At 37.1% G+C, this 13,283-nt stretch overlaps 1 long non-coding RNA gene across 4 annotated transcripts in view; it reads right to left on the bottom strand.

Annotated features, from left to right (window-relative positions):
- LOC140689269 (uncharacterized) overlaps window positions 1-13,283 on the bottom strand; it is a 159,416-nt gene that overhangs the window by 62,778 nt on the left and 83,355 nt on the right. The gene's annotated exons all lie outside the window — the stretch shown is intronic.

The raw sequence follows: 13,283 nt of genomic DNA, 5'->3' as shown, positions 1-13,283 counted from the left end.
GACAGGAGCACTCCTCTCTCCCCTCCCCACTGTGGCTAAAACCCCAGACTCAGACTGAATGAGTAGGCAAAAGTGACCATCTCCCGGTTTCTCCCTGGAAGGGGCTTACATACATACTTTCCCAGCTGCTGCCTGAGAATCCAGTCAAGCTGCATCTAGATGCTGGATGCAGCCCTCCTCTTTGGGACACTGATGGTTCTTAGCACACTCTCAACTACTGGGAGCCACTAAAAACAAAGGCAGCTTGGACAATCACAAAGGTTTGAGAGATAGCCAGGAGCTTGGGATGGGCTGATTGATGAAGTTCAACTCCTACACCAGACTACTCTGTCAAGACTGGGAGAATTGGCTGTTTTACCTAGTGAAGAAACCAACACAGAGAAACAGATCTTAATAAAATGGATATAAGGGATTTATCTGATAGAGTTCAAAGTAATGATATAAAGATGCTTACAGAGGAAACAAGAGCAATATGCAAACAAAGTGAGAATTTCAACAAAAAGAAAGTATAAAAGCTTACCACACAAATCACAGAGCTGACAAATAAAATAACTGAACCCCAAAATTTAATAAAGGGGTTCAATAGCAGACTAGATCAAAGAGAAGAAAGGATCAGGGAATTCCAATTCACAGGGTACTAGAATTCGTTTAATCTGAGGAACAAAAAGGAAAAAAGAATTTAAAAAATGATGACAACTCAAGACACTTATGGGACATCATCAAATGGACCAGTATACGCTTTATAGATGTCTCAGAAGGAGAAGTGAGAGAGAAAGGACAGAAAACTTATTCAAAAAATTAATGGCTGAAAACTTCCATAACCTGGGGGAAGAAACTTCCTTCTACAAGTAAGGTATAAAGAAGGAACCACAACAAGACGGACAGGAGAGGCAGAGTTGTGGTACTGTCAGGACCCATACTCCAGGGCGGGCAACCTACAAGCAGGAAGATAAGTAAATTGCAGAGGTCTCCCCAAGGGGCAATGGGTCTGAGCCCCATGTCAGGCTCCTTAGCCCCACATGACCCTCAGAACGTTGGCTTTGAGGGCCAGTGGGGCTTACTTTTGGGAGACCCAGAAGGCTGTGGGAAATAGACTCCCCTCTTAAAGGCACACACAAAACCTCACACACTCTGAGACCCAGGGCAGAAGCAGTAATTTGAAAGGAGACCGAGTCAAACCCTGAGACTGCTGATCCTGGACAGTCTCCCAGAGAGTCAGGAGGCAACTGGAGCTCAGCAGCCATTTTAGGGAGTTCATTTGTCCATGTGGACACTGGTCCTGGCAAGCACCAATCTGGAAGCCTTCCTCTAGCTTATTACCACAGGGACCCAGCCGTGCCCACTAGCCTGTCGGCACCAGTACTGGGATGCCTTAGGCCAAGCAACTAGCTGGGCAAGGACACAGGCCCACCCACCAGCAGGCAGGTTGCCTTAAGACCTCCTGAGCCCAGAGCCATCCTGAGATGTGGCCCTGTCCACTAGCGGGCCCAGAACCAAGCCTCCATGCACCAGTGCACAGGTACTAGCCCCAGAACCCTCCAGGCCCTACAGCCAGAGACACCAGGATAATACACTCCAACCACCAGTGATCCAGCCTCATCCACTACAACGCAGGTACTAGCCCCAGGACCCCTTGGTCCCAACCCTGCCTTCCAGCAGGCCAACACCAGCTCTGAGACACCTTGGGCCCTTCAGGCAACATCCCTGGGACCTGGTCCCACTCATTAGCCTACTAACACAAACTCTGGGACACCCCAGACCCCTCAGCCAGTTGTGTCAGGAACCAGCCTACCTACCAGCAGGCCAAAAGCACATCTAGGACCCCCAGTTCTGGGCAGACAGAGATCTCAGAACCCAGCTCCACTCACGCAGCACTTGCCTCAGAAACACCTGGGCCTTGGCCCCACCCACCAGTGGTTTGTAGCTGGAGACCCAGGACACATCTCTGCCCACCAGCAGGCCAACACCAGCTCTAGGACACCCTGGGCCCCTTAGCCAGCAGCCCTGGGATCCATATACCAATGGGGCAGCACCAGCTTTGGGACCCCCAGGACCCTGGCCTCTCACACCATCAGGCCAACACCAGCTACAAGATACCTTGGTCTTCTCAGTCAGCTGCCCTGGGATCCAGCCACACTCACCAGTGGGCCAGGATCTGCTTTGGGACACCTTGGAACTCATAGCAAGCCATGCCAGGAACCGACCCCACCCACCAGCAGGCCAATGCTGCTGGCCCCACAACCAGCCACCCCAGAACTGGCTCTGCTCACCAGTGAGCCAGTACTAGACCCAGGAGCCCCCAGGTTTCTGCAGCCAGCCACCTCATGACACGGCCCTGCCAACCAGTGGCCGGCAGCTTCCACACAAGACAGGTACTGGAAACCAACCAGACAGGGGTCAACACCACCTACCAGGTCACCCACAATAGTCAGCCCACTGCAACAGAAGGGCCCACACAGCCCACATAAGGGGAGCATACAGCTCTGGTGCCAGAGTGGAGTGCACTACTAGGACAGACACGACATCTCTTACAAAAGGCCATTCATTTCTCCAAGGTCAGAAAATATAACCAACCTGCCAGATATAAAGAAAAAACCCCCAGCAAATTAGGCAAAATGAGGTGACAGAAGAACATGTTTCAAATGAAGCAACAAGGTAAAACCCTGTAAGAACTAAGAGAAGCAGAGATAGGCAATCTACCCGATAAAGAGTTCAAGGTAGTGATCATAAAGATGATCAAGTGAGAAGTTTAACAAAGAGAAGAGATAAAGAAGAACCAAAGAGAGCTGAACAATAACTGAAATAAAAAACACACTAAAAGGAATCAACAGTAGATTCGCAGATACAGAAGAATGGATCAGAGCACTGGAAGACAAGAGTAATGGAAAGCTGAATAGAAAAAAAGAAGAAAGAACAAAAAGAAATGAGGATGGTTTAAGTGACCTCTGAGAAAATATCAAGCATAATAACATTTGAATTATAAGGATCCCAAAAGAAGAAGAAAGAAAGGGGGCAGAATATTATTGAACTGAATACTACTGAAAGTGGGGAGAATATTATTGAAGATTAAATAGCTGAAAACTTCCTTAACCTGGGAAAGTAAATAGACATCCAGGTCCATAAAACAGAGTCCCAAGCAGGATCAACCCTTAGGGGCCATATCAAGACACACTGTAATTAAAATGGCAAAAATTAAAGATAAAGAATATTAAAAGCAGCAAGGAGGAAGCAACAAGTTATATACAAGGACACTTCCATTAAGTCTATCAGATGACTTCAGCAGAAATTCTGGAGGCCAGAAGGGAGTGCCACAATATATTTAAAGTGACGATAGGGAAAAACTTACAACCAAGAATACTCTACCTGGGAAGGCTTTCATTCAGATTTGATGAAGAGATTAAAAGTTTCACAGCCAAGCAAAAGCTAAAAGAGTTCAGCACCACCAAACCAGCTTTACAAGAAATGTTAAAGGGACATCTATAGGAGTAAAAGAAAAGGTCACCAACTAGAAATGTGAAAATTACAAAAGGAAAAAGCTCATTGGTAAAGGTAAATATATAGCAAAGGTAGTAGATCAACCATGTATAAAGCTATTAGGAAGGTTTAAAGACAAAAGTAATAAAATCATCTATGACTACAATAAAAAGTTAAGGGATACACAAAACAAAAAGATATAAAATATGGTGTTTAAAACAATAATCATGGAAGGAGGGAGTAAAAATGCAGGATTGCTAAAATGCATTTGAAATTAAGGGATCAGCAACTTAAAATAATCTCACATATACAGAGAGAGATTGCTATATATAAACCTCATGGTAATCACAAATCAAAACTATAATAGATACACACACAGAAAAGAGAAAGGAATACAAATATAGCACTAAAAGTCATCACCAAAACACAAGAGAAGAGAACAAAAGAAAAGAAACAAAAAAGAACTACAAAAACAACCCCAAAACAATTAACAAAATGGCAATAAGTACATACATATCAATAATAACTTTAAATGTAAATGGACTAAATGCTCCAATCAAAAGACATACAGTTGCTGAACAGACACAAAAACAAGACCCATATATACGTTGCCTCCAAGCGACCCACTTTAGATCTAAACACACACACAGAGAAAGTGAAGGGATGGGATAAGGTATTTTATACAAATAGAAATCAAAAGAAAGCTGGGGTAGCAATACTGCTATAAGCCAAAATAGAATTTAAAACAAAGACTGTTACAAGAGACAAAGAAGGACATTATTTAATAATTAAGGGATCAATTGGACAAAAAAAGATAAAAATTTAAATACATATGTGCCCAATATTGGAGCACCTAAATACATAAAATAATTAACAGACATAAAAGGAGAAATTGATACTAACACAATAATAGTATGGGACTCAATGGATTACTGAATAACTTGAAGAAGAAATTTAAAAAATACCTGATAACAAATGAAAATACAATGATCCAAAATCTATGGGATGCAGCAAAAACTTCTAAGAGGGAAGTTTAAATAATACAAGCCTACTTCAGGAAACAAGAAAAATCTCAAATAAACAACCTAACCTTACAACTAAAGGAACTAGAAAAGGAACAAAACTAAACTCAAAGTTAATAGAAGAAACTAAGTCATAAAGATCAGAGAAGAAATGAATGAGAGGAAAAAAACAATAAAAAAGAACAGTGAAAGCAAGAGCTGGTTCTTTGAAAAGATAAACAAAATTAATAACCTTTAGCCATAGTCATCAAGAAAAAAAGAGAGCCCAAATCAATACAATCAGAAGTGAAAAAGAAGTTACAACTAATACTACAGAAATACAAAGGATAATAAGAGATTACTACAATTAAATGCCAATAAAGTGGACAACCTCAAAGAAATGGACAAATCCCTAAAAATGTATAATCTCCAAAGACTGAATCAGGAAGAAATAGAAAACATGAACATGCCAATTATTAGTAACTAAAATGAACTGGTAATTAAAAAAAAAAACAAAAAAACCTCCTAACAAACAGAAGTCCAGGACGAGATAGCTTCATGGGTAAATTATACCAAACATTTAGAGAAGAGTTAACACCTATCCTTCTCAAACTATTTCAAAAAAGTGAAGAGGAAGGAACGCTTCCAAATTCATTTTATGAGGCCAACATCACCCTGATACCAAACACAGAGATATCACAAAAAAAGAAAATTACAGGATATTATCACTGATGAACAAAGATGAAAATATCTTCAACAAAATATTAGCAAACTGAATTCAACAATACATTCAAAGAATCATATCTCATTACCAAGTGAGATTTATCCCAGGGATGCAAGGATTTTTCAGTATCTACAAGTCAGTAACATGATACACCATGTTAACAGACTAAAGACTACAAATCACATGATCATCTCAATAGATGCAGAAAAAGCTTTTGACAAAATTCATCATCCATTTCAGATAAAAACTCTCAATAAAGTGGGTATAGTAGAATCTTTCTCAAAGGCCATATATGACAAGCCAACAGCTAACATCATACTCAGCTGTAAAAAGTTGAAAGGTTTAGGACTAGGACTAAGACAAGGATGCCCATTCTCATCACTTTTATTAAACATACTATTGGAAGTTTTAGCCAGAACAAAAAGGAAAATAAATAAATTGGAAAGGAAGAAGTAAAAGTGTCACTGACTGCAGAGGATGTGATACCATATAAAGAAAATCCTGGATGCCACCAGAAAACTACTAGAGCTGATCAACAAATTTGATAAAGTTGCAGGATACTAAATATACAGAAATCTGTTGCATGTCTATACCCTAACAATGAACTATCAGAAAGAGGAATTAAGAAAACAATCCACTGCATCAGAAATAATAAAATGCCTAGGAATAAATCTAACTAAAGAGGTAAAAAACTTATACTTGGAAAACTATTAGACATTGATGAAGGGACTTGAAGAAGACACAAACAGATGAAAAGATATACTTTGTTCGTGGATTGGAAGGATTAATATTGTTTAAATGATCATACCACCCAAGGCAATCTATAGATTCACTGCAGTGTCTACCAAAATACCAATGGCATTTTTCACAGAAACTAGAACAGATTGGTGGTTGCCAGAGACAGGGGGTAACAGTGGAGGAGATGGGTAAATGTGGTCAAAAGGTACAAAATTCTAGTTATAAAATAAAGAAGTTCTGGGGATATAATGTACAGCATAATGAATATAGTTAACAATATTGTATATTTACAAGTTGCTAAGAGAGTGTATCTTAGAAGTTTCCATCACACACAAAAAATAAAACTCTGTGAAGTGATATTTATTAAATTTATTGTTAATAATTTCACAATGTAGACATTAACAATTATGTGATATATCTTAAACTAATGTAATGCTATATGTAAATTATAATACAGTAAAACCAGAAAAATAAAAATTAAATAAATTTTGAATAATGAAGATGATAATCCCAAGAGTGAATTAAAAAAAATACTTCACACTCTTTCTCAATTAATATTAACTTATTCCAAAGCCCAAGATCTTCACAATCTCCATTAAAATGGTTCTTGTTACCAAAACTGAACAAATAAGTCCACAGTAAGATACCACCCCACACCTGTTAGGATGGCTATTATCAAAAAGACACAGGATAACAAATTCTGGCAATGATATGGAGAAAGAGAAGACTTGTATGCTGCTGTTGTTGGGAATCTAAACTGGTACAGCTATTATGGAAAACATGATGGAGGTTTCTTAAAAAAAATTAAAAACAGAACTACAAGATGATCCAGCAATCCCACTTCTGGCTACATGACTGAAGCAAATGAAATCATTATCTCAAAGAGAGACATCTGTACTCCCATGTTGAGTGTAGCATTATTCATACTAGCCAAGGTATGAAACAACCCAAGTGTCATCAATGGATGAATAAATCAAGAAAATTAAATATATATATAATGAAATACTATTCAGCTTTTAAAAAACAAGAAAATTCTGTAATGTGCAAAAAAGTGGATAAATCTGGAGAGCATTATGCTAAGTGAAATAAGCCAAAAAGAGGAAGACAAATACTGCATGGTATCATTTATACGCAGAATCAAAATAAAATAAAAATAAACTGTTAGAAACTGAGAGTAGAAAAAGTGGTTGCCGGGGTGGAAGGAAAAGGGAGCAGTTGGTAAAAAGTTTCAAATTTTCAGTTACAAGATGCATAAGATCTAAGGATCTAATGTACAGATCTTCCTTGACTTACAATGGAGTTATGGCTCAATAAACCCATCATAAATTGAAAATACTGTTAAGTGGAAAACGAATACAACTAACCTACCAAACATCATAGTTAGCCTAGCCTAGCCTACCTCAAATGTGCTCAGAACCCTCGTGGTGGCTAACAATTGGGCAAAATCATCTAACAGAAAGTCTATTTTATAATAAAGGGTTAAATAGTGCATGTAATTTGTGACGAATGTACTGAAAGTGAAAAACAGAAGGGCTCTATGGGTACAACAGAATAGTTGTGCACTCTGGTGACCACGTGGCTTACTGTCCCTGCCCAGCACCACGGGGGAATATCATACCAAACATCATTAGCCAGGGGGGAGATCAAAATTCAAAGTATGATTTCTACTGAATATTGCTCTTGTGCCATTGTAAAGCAGAAACATCGCAAGTCGAACCACCGTAAGTCAAGGACTATCTGCATTTAATGGTGATTGTGGTTGATGACACGGTATTACATAGTTCAAATTTGCTGAGAGTAGAACTTTAAATGTTCTCACACACAATCAAATGAAAATATGTGAGGTGATGGATTTGTTAATTCACTCTATGAGAGGAATTCTTTCATAATATATAACATATATGTACATTAAATCACCATTTATACTTTAAATATCTTATAATTTTGTCAATTATACTTCAATAAAGCTAAAGAAAAAAGACTGCTATTAATGATAGCTTATAATTATTCTTTGTTAATGAGGCAGTTCTTTGACTGCGATATCATATCATATATCAGGTATCACCAGCCACCCACCCAACAAAACATACCCCTATCCAAATCCCACCTGTTACTTACACTGAATTATGTCCCCTCAAAATCCACCTATTGAAGCCCTACCCCCCAATATGACTATATTTGGAGATAAGGCCTTTAAGGAGGTAATAAAGGTTAAAAGAGGTCATAAGGGTGGGACCCTAGTCCAACAGGATTGGTGTTCTTATAAGAAGAGAGACACCAGGAGCATGCATGCACAGAGGAAAGGCCATGTGAGGACACAGTGACTCTTCAGCAGCCACCTGCAAGACAACGAGCAAGGCCTCAGGAGAAACCAGGTCTTCCAACACCATGATTTTAGACTTTCAGCCTTCTAAACTGTAAGACAAATTTCTGTTGCTTAAACACCACCAGTCTATGGTATTTCAATATGGCAGCCCTACAAGACTAATCACCATGCTTCACAAGGTTCCCATTGGCCATCACCTCTGTCATGTAGCCTTTCCTAATTTATTATTGTTACCCTCCTTCTCTGAATTTCTAAAGTAAAGATCATTTGAGATTTAATACAATTTCTAAATAAAATAGTTTAAATTTTTATCAAGTGAATAATTACTTTCATCTCACCAACTGATTGTAAATCCCTTGAGATGAGGGTCCATGCTCTGCATTCCATCTTTTTAATCCTTAAAATTGCATACATAGTAGCTATTCAGTAAAGAATTCTATTAACAGTCCATTTTTTTCTGATTTTTTTGATTATCAAAATCTGAATCATCCCAGGATCTCAAGAGGAAAGTTTTTTTGAGAGTCAGGGGTGAGGATTTTTATATTACTTGTAAGATTTTTCAATTCCATTAAATTTATCTTAAAGATGTGATAGCTATTCTACACATAACTTCCTATCACATTTCTAAGAAAACTATTTCTATGATTTTGCTCAATGTTTAAAGTGGGCAGAAAAAAAGGAATCGGGGCAATTTATCTGTTTTAATTGACTTCATAATTTATCAGCTTAGTTATCCTTTCACTGTAGTTTGTGAAGTGACATTTGGTCAGGTAAAGTTTTAATTAGGGAAGTAAAACTTCTGTTTTAAGTATGATATCTTTATTTTGTGATGAACTAAGTGATTTGGGATGAATAACCGGTTTCCTTTATGACAAAGAGAAAACATGGACTCACCCATATTCAATCATGAGCCATACTCAGGATTGTATTGAAACATTCTGAACTCTTCCAGCCACATATTCATTACAAAAAAAAAAAAAAAAAAAAGGACAGGTCCCTGCGTGTGTTTCTCTGTCCCTGTTTGTGTGTCTTTGTGTATCTCTCTCTTCCTCTCTTTGTGTATCTCCTATCTTCTCTCTGACTCCACTCCTGCTAGTTCTGTCAATCTGTGCTTGTCCCTGGAAACACAAATCATTTACTCCTAGATATGTGGGCAAAATACTCCTGAAAGTTCTTAGTGTTCTCTAGTTTGTTCCGAAATTACATTATTAAGAGCTTACTGAGCATAACTCAACATTGATCAAATGGAAAAAGGAAGCACCACGAGGTTACAGCTCCAAGCTAAACCACTTTATGAGTGTGTGGCTGGACTGCACATTAATGACACCAGTGCCCAGGTGGCCAAATTTATGTCCACCCTCTTGATCTGATAATACAGAGCAGGGGATGAATTGGTAATGAACCAGGCAGAAAACAGATGGTGACTCCATGTGTGTTTGCTGCTGAAAACCTACAAAGGGGAAACATTAAATATGTGTCTTTAAATTTAAATTAGTGCATTTCAAAAACACAGACTATTGAGCTTTTGAAAAGAGACTGGCTGGATGTGTTTCATCTTATAGTTTTGAACTCTGGTGTGTTTTGCAGAATAGCAACAGGCAAAATGGATGGTATGTTAGTTACCCTTTCTTTAGCTCCTCAATATCAGTGGTGCTCCACTGTAATTAGGTGCTTGTGTGCAGTTCTTTGTCATTAAACTTGCTACTCCCTAATTAGGAAATTTAGAAAATTCAAAAGACCACCATCTAAAAATTGGCACCAATTATTAAATATATTTTCTCCGATTATATGATTTTTTTTTAAACCTCACAATACTGATTGAGTTTAGTGCTGACAGGACTGTTTTTGAAAACATTTTCTTGATGTACCAACAAACAATATTTTATGAATAAGAATTAGGAGATATAGCATTCTACTGGCTGTATATATACTTCAGCTGTATTGGAGATGTTTGGATCTGAATCTATCCAGAAATGATTATTTCTTTGATTTACACTCCGAGACAAATAAAACTGGTGCTCAAATGCCAATTCAAACACATTCCAGAATAATTCTGGGGAAAAGCTACCACAAACTCACCCTATGATTCTGTGAGGGCCTTGGATGATTGAATATAAAACTACATAGAAATGAGTGTAGTTGAAGTTTGGGTAAAGTTTATAGCAAGTCCAGAATCTGGTCTGGACTCCCTAGACAATGGAGTTACAGGAAACTGGGGCCCAGATGAAAGCGATACGTCTGCTCTGCATAAATCTCTGGTCTATTATTACCTGAGCAATTCCTTCTGTGTTCTTCCAGGTAAAACTCAAACTGTCCAAGTTCAAGGTGGAGTCGATTTATATCTTGGACATGCCCGAGTTTACCTAAAGTGGCAGAATTTCTTAGCGGTGCCAATTCTATTCTACTGTATGTTCTTATTTCTTAAATATAATCTCTCCTTTCCTTTTGGTTTGGTGGTGGTGATGATGATGATGATGATGATTTGGGGAGAATTTTTTTAACTTAAAAAAAAAAACTTTTGCACAAAGATGTTAAAATCTTTAACAAGTGTCCTCACCCAGGAAATATGTTAAGTGGCAAACAAGGGGGAAGATGAGATGCTAATGGAGACTTCCCAGAGGGTCCTGATTCCATTTCCCTCCCGCCCTTCCTTTTTGCCCTTCATTTTCTTTCTCTCTCTGTCTCTCCACCTCTGTCTCTGTGTCTCTTTCTTTCTCACTCCACCCATCCTTCTGTTTTCTCACAATCTGTCTCAATTTGAGAAAACCAATTCAGGGGAAGTTATGGTCCATGAATTTTGTTGGAAATTGTGTGTTATTCAAAGCAGAAAAAAATTCAAGAAGAACAATAAAAATTCTTGCCTCTTGTCACTGTTTCAAATGTACAAAATTACCAAAATTAAGGTTCCAAATGGTCTGAAAGTCTGAGCGGCTGAAAGCCCTGCAGTAGAAACAGGAGAGCTGGATGGACTGATTTACCATGGTGGTGATTCTGCTCTGTGATCCAATAAACAGGGTAACTCCCATTATTAGATTGAATAATTCAAACTTACAATTAGATTATAAATTCCTTGAAGACAGGGCTCTTGGGTTTAAATCATTGCTTTTCCCAGATCACTTAACATAGGGCTTTGCATATAGTAATGAATATTTCTGCAGTGATTTATTATTTTTAAAATATGGCCCCTACAAAGATTGTGAGGTACAATGAGCAAGTAGTGGTATTCCCATTTGACACTTCAGGAAAACAGGCTAAGTGAGTGAATTTATCCAAGTCTATGGTTCTTTTTATATCAGGCTACCAACTAATATTTGTTAAATAATGAATCTAAAATTGGCAGCCATATGGTCTATGAATCTATAGTGGTGTTTCCTCCAGGATTATATGGCTATAAAAACTAATTTGAAGTCCTGTTTCCGTCATCTTATTCAAAATTTTGACACCAAAACTTGATTCTGTTTAATCTAAATTAAACGTAAAAAGCATTTATAAAGCATATTTAACACAAAGGTCAAGCAATATGACCCACATTAAGATAAATAAGACCTAACTTTGCACATTGCTCATACATTTTGAAAACACATATGGTGTCTTATTACATAACAGTGCCTGCACTGTGCGTTGGGAGGGAGGACACGTGAAAAATACATGATCCATGCCCTCAAGAAGTGTGAAGTTTAGTAATGAAAGCAGACCTGCAAAAAAGATACTTGGGCACTTTGAATACAGTGTTAAAAGTGAACTATGAACAAATTATTCTGCTAAAACAAAAAAAGGTTCCACCACGATTTCCAAAGAGGCAGTTCTTCTCAATTCAATAGTCCTAGTCTTACTTATTTACTTGGGGATTTGTCACTATAAAGTTCTTGCTCAAGTCCAGGGAAGCTTTTTGTTTTCCTGCACTGTAAGGTGTTTCAGTATGATTTGCAAAGTTGGACAGTTGGCTTTTGCCTGTAATGTTGATTCTCAGGCAATGTTTTTTGAAAGACTTCCCATATTCAACATCATCACTTTTAAGAATTCATTGGGGTTTACATCTTTTCTTAGAAAATCCAAATATAGCTTAAGGGTTTTTGTAGTCTAAATACAATCACTGATATACATGAACATAATTTTAGATTAATATCTAACAAAGATGGAGGCATCCTCAAATATTGAAAACTAGTATTTTAAAACTTTAAAAAGTCATTTTTAAATACAGAAATTAAAAAAGAAAAAAATGATCAATTCTTCCAAAAGATAAACACTTTTAATACTTAGGTGTGTTTATTTCCACTTCTTAATGCATTTATACATTAAAAAATAAAATTGGAATCATAATGATCTAAGTATGGTTTTATAATTATGCTATAATTTATATTTATTTATAAGTATTATGTAGTAATTTCCTTATATCATTAAAAATATAGATACATATGTAATATGTTATTTTTAAATAAGCAATTTATTTTTTAAATTAGACACTTATTCCAATGCTTTACTATGATAGGTGCAATGTGCTTCAGGAGAAATTCCTAGAATTGAAATATTGGGTCAATAGTTCACATATTTTAAGGTTTTTAAATTATTATTCCATATTACCTTATAGAAAGTTTATCATTATTTCTATTCCCACCAATAGTACATAAAAATATCATAAATAAATTTTGAGATCTCATTGAAAGGAAAAAAATTAACAAAGACAAGCATGACGTATGTAGAGCACAGAGAAGAGAATGATGGTAGCTAACGGCCACTGTTTATTCAGTGGTCCCATTACTCAGTAAGAATTTATTAACTTAATAACTATAAATAAGATTTAAAAACTATAATAATATGATATTTTCTACTCTCAGGTAGAAAGCTTTATTATCACACTTAACTCTAAACTTCTTCTTGGGAAAAACTGTGCCTTGGATCCTCACTTTTTAATGCCTTAGTACCCAAAGCATTCTAGGGACATAACTTATACACTTAAAATACACTGACTGAATCATGCAGATACAAGCCTCAACCTGAAAAAAAGTTTCTATTCAAAGCT

Source organism: Vicugna pacos, chromosome 25, assembly GCF_048564905.1.
Source record: "Vicugna pacos chromosome 25, VicPac4, whole genome shotgun sequence".
Taxonomy (NCBI): domain Eukaryota; kingdom Metazoa; phylum Chordata; class Mammalia; order Artiodactyla; family Camelidae; genus Vicugna; species Vicugna pacos.
Note: the sequence above shows the minus strand (reverse complement) of the source record. Positions and strands in the feature narration are given on the sequence as shown.